Genomic DNA, 10,982 nt, shown 5'->3' on the forward strand with positions numbered 1-10,982 from the left:
AGTGATGATAAACAAGATCTAGTTCACAGATATCTGTTAGTAGAAAAAGAAAAGTTGGTACAAGCAGGTACGTAACACATTAGTATCGCAAAAGAAATGAAAATAAAAAAGATGAGGGGGGTAAGAAAGGGGGTTGTCCGTGATGTATTCCAGTTGTTATGTTTAATGTACGGAGTCCTTAGGTGTGCATCAGTGTCATTTAATAAACAGTAATATCAGGTTTTGTCTTTTAAGTCTGAATTCTACAGTCCAAAGTCTGTAAACGTCCGTTTAGTCAACTTACCTTACTCACGTGGGTTTGTAAGATAGGTCGAGTCAGGGATCGTCCATACCTTAGAGCTTGGCAAGGTTCACAACTGAATTTACATATTTTAGTGAGTAGGATTTTAGGTTATTTCTCAAGTTTAATTAAATTAACGGTAATGCAAGTAACGTAAAATAATAACGATTGATTTCTACATAAAATAAACAGGGATAAAGATACAAGAGAAGGGTTAACCGTACTCATACAAGAATTAGTTTCAATAGTTAGGGTACCATATCACTACAGCTCTAATCTGTCTTGAGTTCATAGACAAACCTGAGACGGCGTCAAGTATCGATCCCTAGTGAGATGCATGCATCTTTGAGCTCATCTCACTAGCATAAGGAGTTGAACTAATATTCCATCTCTGGATTATCATTTTAGCTCCTGGTTCGATTCTACATTAGCTGGACAAACTAGAGAGCTATCTGACACCATAGAGTCTCACGCGAGACATTTTGGGTCTCTCGCGAGACTGTTCTAGAGCATCAGCACTCCAAACTTAGACAGTCTCAATCATTTTGGGACCGAATGCATAATCTACACCTAATTCCTAAGTAGTGATTCTGGAACATTAAAGTGTCAATCTGGATCCTCACATGAGCATCATTAACCCTCCCCTTTGGGAGGATTTTAGCTCATGGTCATTGGATGATTAATTGATCTTGCTGTATACAATAAATAAGTAAATGAAGAATAGGAATTTAACTTGAAAAGAAATGAGTTTTATAAAAGAGAGTACTTACAGTACTTGATGCTTCAAAAGAAAAGATAAGCTACTGGAAGGAGAAAGCAACAATACGTATTGGAAATGAAACTAATACAAGAATATAAAGCTAAGTCCTAAAGTCCCCAAAAGGTAAGGTCCCCTTCTCATATATATAGCTCCTGGTCTCCGTAAAGCCCCCTCTATTTATTTCCTTTTGTCTTTTGTTTCCCCATAAAATCCAAACCTTGTTTTATAAGGTTTGTCCTTTTGTTCTAACAAAAACCAAATTTCCTTTTTATATAAAACAAAATCCATATAATGTTTTGTTTGTTTCTTATGTGCAAGGTGTCACACACAAGTGACCATCACTTGCCACTTGTCTATGCTGACTCGTCATTTCTTATGGGCCCATAGAGTGGGTCCACATGCTGCGTCTAATGGCGGCTTAGATTTTGGCTGTTTTACAACTTTCTGTCTTTGCGTAGAGCTCGTTGCCCTAATGGCTCTAGTAGTTCACTAGCCGAAATTTGGTGTCCGGGTTTGAAAGATGTGAGCTTCGGAAGTTTTTTGCTTCTTTACTCGTGGGCCTGTTCTGCACTGGTTTTGTCCCTTTGGAAACTTCGACTCTAGTCAGGCTTTGTTGGGCTTCACTGGGGCTGAGTGGGAAGACTTCAAGTACGCACAGTATTCCCGTACTTTGGTGCATATTTTATTATCATATTCACGTTAACTGCGGAAACCTGCAAAAGTACGAAAATATAAATATTTCATGATTATTAAATACATAATTAACCAAAAATGTTTAGTATTATAGTTTTGGGTGTTTATAATGCGGGCTTTCTCTTTTAAGCTCAATCATGTGCTGACTGCGCATTTAACACATATAGTTCCAAAAATGTATGTAAATAATAAATATGACACCATACTAAGTTATGCACTTACTCAAAATGTGAAGATATTTCTCCTGAATTATTCAACACATAGTATCGAGCCATATTGAACCCTTGTGAACTCAGTTCAATAATCTTAGGAGGTCCTAATGGTCAAACATTTTGTGTGAAAACTTGCAACCCGTTGCGTTGTTTCGCATGATCACCATCATAATTTTGTTCTTCACGATTAAAACATGTTTCGATATCTTGAAGATACATCGAACAGAATGTTAGACATTCAGAGTCAATATAGGCTTCAGCAATTGAACCTTCGGGGTGTGCTCTATTACGAACATACTGCTTAAGAATTTTCAAAAACCTGTTTTAAGATTGTAGGATTAGTGAATTCCAAGTAATTAACAAAAATATTTAAAAAATTAAGTTCTAGCAAACAAATATCACCTTTCAATTGGATACATCCAACGATAGTGCACAGGTCCGCCAAGTATCGCTTCATGAGGCAAGTGGACTGCTAGGTGGACCATGACATCAAAGAATGCTGGTGGATATATTAACTCAAGCTTACAAAGTATCACATCAATGTCTTTTTCTAATTTCTCTAGTATTTCCAATTTTAATGTCTTGTAACATAACTCTCGGAAAAACAAACCCAACTCGATTAATGCAATTGATACATCACTAGCCAAGAAACCACGTAGTGCAACTGGGTGAATTCGCTGTAAAAGTACGTGGCATTCATGACTCTTCATTCCATATACTTTGTTGTCTTTGACATTAACACATCGAGAGATATTTGATGCATAGCCATCAGGAAACTTTACTGTTTTCAACCATTCACAAAAACACTTTCTCTCAGCAAGTGACATCGTATAACAAGCAGGGGGCATAACAAACTTATTACCTCTTCGAATCAAATGTAACTCTGGCCTAATACCCAAAAGTGCCAACTCCATTCAAGCTTTTGTCGTATCCTTTGTTTTCTCTAGATGTAATAATGTTGCCAAAACGCTCTCACAAATATTCTTTTCAATGTGCATGACATTAATGTTGTGACGCAGCTCAATGGTTCTCTAATATGGTAAAAGAAAAAATATACTCTTCTTTGTCCAATTATATTCAATCTCATTCCGCTTTCTCTTCTTGTTATTTGGATTTTTTCCAAATATTTGTTCTTCAACATGCTCATGTTGTACGTATACATTTTCCCCAGTTAACTTCTTGGGTTTTGACTTACTCCCACTAATTCCACCAGGTAATTGCTTAAGATGTTTTCTTAAAGGATGCCTTGGCTGCAAAAACCGACTATGGTGCATGTAACACTGCATCTGTCCGTTCTTCAAATACAAGGAAAATGTATCCTTGTTATAATTTGAACAAGGCATTTTACCTTTTGTAGACTAACCAGACAAGTTCACATATGCTGGAAAGTCATTTATAGTCCATAACACTGCTGAACGCATTACAAACATTTGCTTCGTCATGGCATCATATGTCTCCACCCCATTTTCCCACAAATTAATTAGTTCTTCTATTAACGGCTGTAAATAGACATCAATTTCATTTGCAAGTGATGTACGTCCAGGTATAAGAAGAGACATGAAAATGAATGACTCTTTCATCATTTCCAAGGTGGTATATTGTACGGTATAAGCATTAATGGCCACATATTGTAGGCATTTCTCATGTCTCCAAAAGGGTTAAACCCATCACTTGCAAGGCCAAGTCGAACATTGCGAGGATCACTAGAAAACGCTGGATGCTCCTTATCAAAATCTTCCCAGACTTTTAAATCTGTAGGATGCCTTAGTACATTATCCTCCCGAACTCATTTTTCTTTATGCCATCTCATATCTTCAGCAGTCATTCTCGTCATAAACAACCTCTGCAACCTAGGCTTAAGTGGAAAGTGTCTCAAGACTTTTGTGGTACTTTTTTAACCTTCCCTTGATTAATTTTGTACCTCGGTTCACCAAAACCCGACAACTTTCAAGATCTTTGTCTTCCTTCCAAAAGAGCATACAATGATACATGCATGCATGTATGGATACATAACCAAGTCCCAAGTCCTGCAATAATGCCTTGGCCTCATAATGGGACTTCGGGAGTGTTTCACCAGCTGGTAATGCAGCCTTAATCAACTTGAGAACCATCTCAAATGATTTATTGCTCCAGCGATTAATTATCTTTAGATGAAACAACTTCACAAGAAAATCCAACGTACTAAAGTTTTCACAACCCGGATACAGACGCTAACTGGCTTCAAACAAGAGTTTATCAAATGATTTTAGATTGATATCTCTTGTATTAGGATCAATAAATAGTTCTGAATGCTACACTTCCAGCTGTGAAATACCCAAATGACTTGGTCCTAAATCTGCGAGCATCTCCTCTACCCCACAATAGAGTCCACCTTCACCACCCAAACCATCATCATCGTCATCATCATCATCACTCACTACTTCAAAAGGTTCACCATGATGAACTCATTGAGTATAATATTTGTCGATACCTGAAGTAAATAAATGATCATTTACTTCATCGATGTGCAAGTAGTACCTATTATTGCACATCTTGCACGGACATCAACATTAGCTTTTCTTGTCTAAATGATTTTTGGCAAGCGCAATAAAATCTCTAAGACCTTGTACATATTCAGGCCTATGCAGCATACTCATCCAATTTTTATCCATATTTGTGCCTATTGACAAAAGGTAATCAAAAAGAATTAACAAAGCTTTGCTTCTATTAAAAGCAGTAACAAGCCAATAGTGGAAAAACAATAGGTACAATTTCATTACCTAAACAGTCCAAGAACATTAATTATAAGAGTATTGATGGTGTTGCAAATAATGAGATTAGTTTGGTTGAAGTGCACAATAATGCTTCCTCCTAACCCAAATTTTCTCTATCCATTAAAAAAGCAACACAAAAAGAATATATATATAAAGATTGACTTTACCTAAAGCAGGAGAGCTTGGTCTTCAGCAAAAGAGCACTTGGACGGTCTTTGACAAATGTTGTTCTTCCTGAAAATAAAATGAAATTCGAATCTTTTAAAAGAATTTGGAAACTTGACCTTGCTGCCAACTGGCAGATGTTTATTTGCTTGCATCCTACTGCATCAACTACGGACACTCAAGAATAAAGTAAAGTTTGAAGCAAGAAAGTCCAACAAGGAAAGACTGCTAAGACAGACTGCAAGCCTATGGATGAAATGTTTGGGGGCATACAATGAACAATATAGCTTGACAGAACAGGGAGTGAACAGTAAAAATCCTATGGATGAATTTATGCACTAGGAGAACAACAAGATGGAGGGATTGAGGTGTATCCCTCGCTATGCATGCATGCTTGTACATCAAGCACTAGGTGAACTACCTTTGAACGATAGCCTATTTTTAATTGGCTCCTTAATTCAATAAGGGAGTAAGCCTTAAATAAGAAGTAAGCCAAAAATAACAAGTAAAAATTCAATCATGAAAAAAACAATTTGTCAATAATAATAAGATGAAAGACATGAAACCTATAAAACAAATAAAAACTTCAAACATGCATGTTAGATAATTATAAGAGTATTAATTAATGGTGTTGCAAATAATGTGATTAGTTTGGCTAAAGTGTTCTCCCACTATTTGATGAACTTGCATTAGCTAGACTACTATACCCACTAGATTATTTATGGTTTCATCTTCCTTTAATCCTTTAGATGAATAGTAGGCATTATCTATATGTTAAGGTCTCCGGACTTGACTCACTAAAACACTCAAATCCAGTAATAACTTTGTTATTCTCTCAATACAATAGGGTACCCATCCTCAAGACACGCATGGCTAAAAAGCATATCCCATTCCATCAAAACAAACTTTTCAAGACCAATAGCAACCTCTCCAGCATTATAATTGACCCATTCGCAATCCCAATTCAAATACTCCTCATCCAGTATCTCCTCTTGTCCAAAACCTTCTTTTCCAAAATCTCAAATCCCCTAAAAAATCTAACACCCCAACCACCAATAACAACAATCTCCCAAAACCATCTCCTTCTCCTCCAAGAGTCGGAAAATACAATGACCCCAAATTAATAAAGAACAAAAAAGAAAAATAAATCATGTTCTCTACAACTCCAAAATCATAGAAAAGAAAAAAAAAAACATATTCTATTACCTTTTCCAGATGGGTCGCTACGAGTTTAACAACTTTTTTCTCCGAACAAATGGCGCGTGGCAAAGTTCCACTTTCCCTGACAAACTTGACAATACAAATCAAAGAGATGTCATATGGTTATCGCTGCTACCAACCAATGTTTAAATTGGTTACAACTTGGAGAAAATTAGCAGCAAAAAAATTAATAGAAAAAGTTGATTAATCGAGAAATTGAAAATTAAAGGTCTAAACTTTGACTTGTTCTTACCTGTGTGTGTGAGAGGGAGAGTGAGGTGAGGGAGGAAGAGAGAGAGAGAGGGGTGGTAAATTTCAGAGTGTAATAGTAGAGAGAGAGCGAGCGAAAGTGGGAGCTATGGAGGTAGTAGAGAGACGTGATTTTGTGTTTTTATTTTTATATGCTTTCTTTTTTTGGTTTTTTACGAACTGTTTTTTGGCAATAGGGTTTATTCCTTCTTTTTTTTTTTTTTTTTTTTTTTTTTTTTTGGAAACTCAAATTAATCGCCAATGAAAAAGGTAAAATTGGTGCGGGTCTTAACAAATTCGCGCTGAAAACAACTGACCACATAATTGACAAAAAACGCTGCAATTACATACCTTATCTCGGCGAAACTCTATTGTCGAAAAAGCCGTGGAAAGAAAAAGAATTGGCTACGTTAATAAATGTTGTAAATTATGAACAACTGGCTACTGTTTCTAAAAGTGTTGCCACTTACCCACCACCAGTGACGTACGAAAGCATCCATAAATATTAGATAGTATTTCCCACGCTCAAGACGTCGCCCAGGACATGTTTATGTCTTGAAAAGTAAATCTTTGATTTTTATAAGTAATTTAATATTATTAGCGACGAAATAAAAGTAACAAAAAGGGATTCTTTTATATGGCGACAATAAACAATTCGAGACATACAAAAGCGTCAGAAAAGGTGTGTTTCACCTACAATCCTAAAACGTCTCAACAAATATCGTCGCTAAAAAACCCGTTTGTTGTAGTGACTCCTTGTTAGGAATTCACCTCCTTCTGGAGGTATGCTGCTCAACTCTCTTCCAGGTAATACTCCTTTTGCCCTGAGAACACCCTCAAACTCTGCAGCCTTACTTATAGACAGACACAGTGATTCTGGTACTCGAGGAAAAGAAGTAGTGACCTATACCACAACTCAAGAGTAAAATGAGCCAGCAAGGAATGATGATAGCATCCTAACTGAGGAAAAGTTATTCCACTACAATTTAGAGAATAACACTTATGCAGCCCTTATTCTTGAGGAAGAAAGAATAGTAGATGACGATATCTCTGAGCAACAAAAGGAACCATTTGATGACCAGAATGTGACATTGAATCCAATTCAACTACACCTCTGCAAATGCTATCACAGGTTACCACTAGAGCAAAACTTCAACAGCAGCAACAATCAGGCAAAAGAGATAAAGGAAGGTCCAAGGGCTCAGGTAACAAAAACAAACAAAAAAGATAGATTTTTTTTATGAAGATATGTATATATAATATTAGAGGAATAAATTATCTGAAAAAGCAAAAGATCTTAATATTTTCAGAGTTCGGAATAAACTATCATGTTTTTGCTTCCTAGAAACGAAAGTCAAAAGAGAAAAATTTCATGGTATAAGTAATGTTTGTTGTCCCTCTTGGTCTTTTGAGAACAATTACTCTAGTGACTTCTCTAGTCGTATTTGGCTCGCTTGGGATCCTTCTATGCTAAATGTCTCCAAAATCTTGGAAAATGCTCAATTTATTCATGCTCAAGTCACTGTACTAGCTTCTTCACAAGTTTTTCATCTTACGAGTATCTATGCAAGCAATAAAATATCTGAAAGATAGATACTTTGGCAAGATCTCATCAACTTGCATGGAACAGTTACTGGCCTTTGGTGTATGATGGGTGACTTTAACAATGTTCTTTACTCTCATGAAAGGATTAGCTCAGAATTGGTTCATCCTAGGGAAACTACTCCCTTTGCTCACTGTCTCAACACTATAAGCCTTTATGCTCACAGTTCTAGTGGATGTTTTTTACGTGGACTAACAATTGAGATGGCGTATTTAGAAAGTGGCCAAGATAGACAGGTGCCTGATCAACCCTATGCGAGTAACTATGTTCCCCTCTTCTAGAGTCATGAGGCTCTTAGATATTCAAAAGAGCAGGGTGGTTTGGGAATGACAGATACAAGAACATGGAATAAGGCTACATATTGTGGATTAGTTTATAGAATTGCAGTGAAAGAGGACTCTTTGTGGGCCACCTGGACATGGAGCCAGCAGATAAAAAAGAACTATTTTTGGACTATGAAAATTCCTTCCAGCTGCTCTTCGGTTTGGAGAGGAATACTACAGCATAGAGATATAGCTAGAAAACATATTAAGTATATTATTGTAGATGACATGAATACTTGGTTCTAGCATGACATATGGTGCACAAGCAAACCTTTGTGGGAGATACCGAAAGTAAGGAATCTAATCAATCTCAATGAGGCCGCAAAAGTCAGTGATGTCTTGGAACAAGGAAAATGGACTTCAACTGTCAGCTCTCTTCCAAATGGACACATCAAGTATTCTATTATGGGGACTGAAGTTAATAGATATCTTGAGAAAGATGAAGTGGTATGGGCTCCTAGTAATACAGGAGTCTTTACAATGAAATCTGCGTATGCAGTGCTAAGGAAAGTGCAAACTAAGGTAAAATGGTATAGAGTGGTGTGGGGGAAGCTCTCTATACCTAAGTATTCATTCACTTTATGGAAGTTACTGTCTAATTGCCTTCCTACACAAGACAGATTGATTCAAAAGAAAGTTTTGCAACACTCTAAATGCAGCCTCTGTAATGCTTCGATAGAACATTCCAAGCACTTATTCTTTGATTGTCAATATTCAAAGAAAGTCTGGGAATGTGTTAAAAGCAGACTTGGGATAGAAGGGAATGTAAAGGGCTTTACTGAAGAATGGTATAAGATATTCAGACTTTGTAGAATCAACTCATCTAGTGTTGATATCTATAAGGCATGCATTGGTGCTACTATACATGAAATCTGGTGTGAGTGAAACAGAAGGAAGAAAACGAATCAAAAGGTTCCAGCGCAGCAGTTAAGCAACAAGATTATGTCCAATATGCAGCTCTACTCCCAAAGGAATCTAACAGATGTAAATAAATCGGCATCTCTGAGAATTTTGGCAACAAGATTGGGACTGAAGCTTAACTTCAAAGTCCCAGCCCCTAAATGGATCAAATGGGCATCAACAGAGGAGGGCTCCCACATGCTAAATACAGATGGTTCAGTTCATGATAATGGAAATGGTTTTGGAGGGATCATTAAAGATTCTCTGCAGAATGTTACTCTGGCATATGCTGGAAGTTCACATAAACATTCGGTGCTTTTCCAGGAGAATGTTGTAGGAACTGTTATTTCAGAATGAATATTTCTACAAACCGCAAAAATCCACGCGCAGCGGAATTAATGGGGTTCACGATTTTGGATAGAAAATTATACCTTTAGATCAACTTCTTGATATCTCTGAGAATCCAATAGCTATGAATCCGAATCAACAATCAACCCCTTGATCTTTTGTTGTATTCCATTCAATAGATTGGACGTTGTGTGGGCAACGATCTACCAACCCCCTTCTTTCTCATAAAGCTAGATCCAATTATGGATCAATCTTTCCTTGCCTCTCTTTTCAATCCAGAGTGAATGGTGAATTTTGGCCAGGAGAGAAGGGATTCTATTTATAGGCTATAACAGGGACCATGAGGAGAAATTAGGGTTAGGCCACCTGACGGGCTTGGGCTTCCCATGTTCGCCCAGAACACAAGGCCTAAGTCCGTCAACAAATGGCTTATTCCACTAAAGGCCATTGTTGCACTACCGCCCTAATCCCAAATTACGTGTCAGCATTTATGGGCTCTATATTATATGCTTGTGGATCCCCACATGCTTAAAATATTGAATGTCCATTGATTAAGTCAAGTTACTGACAACTACATTAATCAACTTCTTATGTCCTTGAGTAGTACCACTCAACCTCATTGTCATGTCAGAATAAATCCACCTGCAGGGTTTACATCACAATCTTTTTAAGCTCCTCAAGGGGACATCATCAACCCGACTTCCTGCAGGTCATGGATTCCTTCTATAATCAACATCACACCTTACATACAATGTCATTACCCAATCCATCGAGTTTGTTGATTCATAAATGAATCTCACTCATTGATGATTTAAAGCAATGTACAATGCACGTAAGTGCCCGTTATTATATCTGGATTAAGAGGACAAGTATACATAATAACAGAGGCGTTTGTTCTTTTATATAGTCAATATAAAGAGAAACAACCTCACTTGGTCCTGTTCAATACACACAAAGTGTACTAGTGTAATTATATAGTCAAGATAGACTAATACCAGATTATACTACAACCGTACCAATGGTTTGTCCAAATCCATCTAGGTTGTGAACGATTACTTATACTTTATAAGGTACTGATGATATGATCTTCTGGGTGTTCACACCATATCATCTACAACATAAAGTATTAGACACATGCATATGACTAATAGCATATATGCATAACATTTGCCTATATGATTCTCATTCAAAATATAAAGAATTAGAGTTAATACAAAAGTAATATTTTTAGTATATAACCCTATCAAATGTTACTTCTTGCTATAGCCAAGGGCCTTAAGTACACGAAAAAGAAAGGAATCTCCAATCTTGAAGTCAACTCGGACTCCTCAGGTGCTATAAACATCATTCGGGGCCCAGGTCAAAACCCATGGTACTGTTCCAACATAGTGGCCCAAATTGAAACTCTTATAACACACTTTGCCAAATGTAGTTTTAAGCATGTCTATAGGGGGGGGGTAATCAGGCAGCTGATTACCTTTCAAAGATGTACAGAT

General features: G+C 37.0%; 1 pseudogene; it reads right to left on the reverse strand.

Moving 5' to 3' along the window:
• Nucleotides 1-2,056: 2,056 nt before the first annotated feature.
• On the reverse strand, nt 2,057-3,288 carry LOC147497532 (uncharacterized; annotated as a pseudogene).
• Between the last annotated feature and the right edge of the window lie 7,694 nt (nt 3,289-10,982).

Source organism: Coptis chinensis, chromosome 5, assembly GCF_015680905.1.
Source record: "Coptis chinensis isolate HL-2020 chromosome 5, ASM1568090v1, whole genome shotgun sequence".
Taxonomy (NCBI): Eukaryota; Viridiplantae; Streptophyta; class Magnoliopsida; order Ranunculales; family Ranunculaceae; genus Coptis; species Coptis chinensis.